General features: G+C 37.1%; 1 long non-coding RNA gene across 1 annotated transcript; it reads left to right on the forward strand.

Annotated features, from left to right (window-relative positions):
• The first annotated feature begins 423 nt into the window (after window positions 1–423).
• On the forward strand, window positions 424–861 carry LOC113093998 (uncharacterized). Its single transcript, XR_003287954.1, has 3 exons — window positions 424–494; window positions 583–630; window positions 734–861. It is a non-coding gene; the product is annotated as an uncharacterized LOC113093998 (long non-coding RNA).
• The last annotated feature ends 2,408 nt before the right edge of the window (window positions 862–3,269 follow it).

Below are 3,269 nucleotides of genomic sequence, written 5' to 3' on the forward strand. Positions count from 1 at the left end.
ATTTTGTAAATGTTAAACACAAAAAAGTTATGGACTGCAGCTTTAAATCTTATTGTGATGTTTCTGCACAGCGAACATTTTTTTGCTAGGTGACAGTACAAATAACTTATAATTTTATGACAGTACAAATAAAATTACAGTGCAGTGAGCCAATGTATTCTTTGTTATTGTTATACACTGAGTTTGAGAGTTTTTGTCTACTCCCAGGTAATGACACCATCCCCTGCCATATCCCAGAACTCATTCCAACTATCCAGCTCTGCTACAGCACTGGATGAAACGTCCTTAGATGTAGAGACTGCAGAATCTGTGAATTTGGATGTGAGTGAGGTTAGTTTAGACGTTCTGGAGAAGTATTTTAAGTTGTGTCAGTGGTTGTAACCAGTAATGATTTGTGACTTGTGGTTTTACTTTATTTACTTTAGGAATGGCGAGCATTACGTTCCCAGCAAGACGAAGAATATAATGCTTCCTTGTTGGCAGACCAAGAAAAGGTAATTTTTATAAAATATTTCAATGCTTGCCAAGTTTTAATTTGGGGAAAAACAAAAATGTGTCTTAAAAATATTTTGGTATTTACAGGAAAGGAGGAGGCACTGCTATGAGGTTTTGGAAGAAAGGCGGACAAAGGTTGGTGCAGCCACTAGATTTTTTATTTTTTTTAAGTGTTTTTCTTGTGTGAATATATATATATATATATATATTTTTTTTTTTTTTTTTTTTTTTTTTTTAGGCCATTGAGGAAAGACGTCAGCGAATGGCTACCCATGTGGAACCCCTAGATGGAGAGGTTTTGAAATTCAAATATCCAAATGGATATGTAAACAAGAGGAAATTCATCATGTCTGAGCCGATTCAGGTAAGAAGTTCTGTGTAAAGGAGAACAAAGAGATTTCTCATTGGCTCATTTAGTCGGTGTTCCTTATTTTTCTTGTTTTAATTGACAGTTGCCATCTTGGTTCTTGAATATTCAGGTCATGTTTGATTTTATTGGACAAGACGAAATGGCCAGTGAAGTTTTTAAGGTCAGGGAAGCTGCGTCTTCAAAAGATGTTGAGAGCACTTCTACTGGGTCAATTGCAGATCACAGCATAAAACCATCCTCTACTTTATATGTCCTTTGGGTGTCATCTTTGGATAATCTGGTAAGTTAACATAGCAGTTTTACTTTACTTACAAGAGGTCTTTTTCATCATGATTTTCATTTGACCATATGCAGTGTTTGAGTTTTTGCCCTGACAGCATCATTTACTGCTTAAAAAATTAAAGCACTGATTAAATGTTATTATTAATAGCTTTGGGTATAGGGTTATTTCTGCCCTGTAAACTATTTTCTTTTGATGAAATTTAAATTGTGCATCACTTGTTATCTATGTTATCTATGTTATCTATGTTATCTGGCTGGTAATGGCACCAGTGAGCACAGGTCAGGGAGACCTTGATACTGCTCCGTTGGGCGCTTGAAGAATTAGAACTTAAACACACTTGTCAGACACATGCTTAATTGAGAACTGATAACATGGGCCATATTGAAATAAAAAATATATAAATTGTTTTGCAAAAAAATGTCACCTATGAAGTCAGAGGCCACAATGACAGGTGGTTAAGCATTATTAGGGTTTGTTTATACATGTTATTGCCTGCCTGTTTTTTAAAAGTATTTCAAAATGAGAATTATTTGAAATTGAGAAATTGATATTTGTAACCTAGCATTAGTGATTAATTCATAGTTTTTTTTATTGTTGTATTTTTGTCCTTTTCATTTCAGGAAATACATTGTGACCCGATAAACTTTACCCAGCCATTAGAAGCTCCGCCCTTTGCTCAGTCTTCAATGGATCTGTCGTCAGTCCAGGCTCCAGTTGTTCCACCCTCTGTCCACCCTCTAATGGCTCCGCCCTCTGCCCACCCTCTGGTGGCTCCGCCCTCTGCCCACCCTCTGGTGGCTCCGCCCTCTGCCCACATTCTGGTGACTCTGCCCTCTGCCCAGCCTCCTGTTGTTCCTTCCTTTGCCCAGACTCTAGTTGCACTAGCCTCTGAGCAGGAATCAGACATTTTCCTTGAAGACCAGTCACCAGACATTTTCCTTGAAGACCAGTCACCACTTAGTCCTCTATCTCCGCAGTCATCAGTCATTGATCTTACAAATCAAGAGAGGTCTGTTTCCCCTACTCTTTCCCACCAGGATTCCCCTCTTAACTTTGTGGCACCTACAGATGAGTATGTTCCTATAAGTCACTAGTAATTCTTAAAAAAATGTATTCAAAGGACTTCCACACATACAGCAACTTTGTTGCTAGTCTCTGTACTGAAATGAACCATATGAATGATGTGACTTAAAGACAATTAATTTTTTTGTTCTTAATCATTTTAACGTGTTAACATTAACTACAGCAGTGCTATACTGCATCATATATTTAACAAGAACTATTAATGTATGAATCAAACTCACAGAGGCCATTCACACAAAATGCATAAAAAACAAGTCACAGGCAATGGAATCAACACTTTAAAAATTTCAATAAAAAATGTTAAAATGTAAAAAGAGCTAAGAGATGAGCACACCATTTAAAGATGCCTGTGTAGTGCCTTTTTACAAAGAAAAAAATGTTAGATTGCAGTATAGTAGAACACAAAATAAGACTGAAACCTGTCCAATCTATATCTCTTGCATGGTTGACCTACAAACCATTCTAAAAAAACTGCTAAGAAAAGTGGATGGAAACCTCTGCCCAACAGCGAACCAAATCAACATATGCAGAGAAAACATACTGCAGTGCAGTCTACAAGCATTCAAGCGGCGAAGATTTAACCCAGAAGCAAAACTGGATATCATTTTTGTTGATGCTGAGCAGAATGGTGAAGGGGCAGTGGATGAAGGTGGGCCGTCAAGAGAATACATGCGGCTGTTGATGCGAGCCATCCATCAGTCAAATATTTTCCAGGGCCATGAGAAAGATCAGAGTTTGGCTCTTGACACTCAAGGTCAGTACGCCTGCCAAAACAAAATACTGACTGTTTTTAAATGAATCTAGTTAGTCAGTGATTCAATTACCCATTCATAAAGACAGTCAGTTTTATATTTAAAACAGTAAGCCTGTGATGATTAGGGGAAATTTTTTAACTTTTTAAAAACATAAATAATTGTTCTATAGAAATTTCTAATATGAAGTTTTCTTCTTTTCTTTACTTTAGCTTTGCAGACTAGGTTATACACACTAATTGGGAAGATGATTGCTGTGTGTGTTGTCCATGGAGGAGTTGGCCCA

The sequence above is a fragment of the Carassius auratus genome, unplaced genomic scaffold (genome assembly GCF_003368295.1).
Source record: "Carassius auratus strain Wakin unplaced genomic scaffold, ASM336829v1 scaf_tig00215208, whole genome shotgun sequence".
Classification (NCBI taxonomy): domain Eukaryota; kingdom Metazoa; phylum Chordata; class Actinopteri; order Cypriniformes; family Cyprinidae; genus Carassius; species Carassius auratus.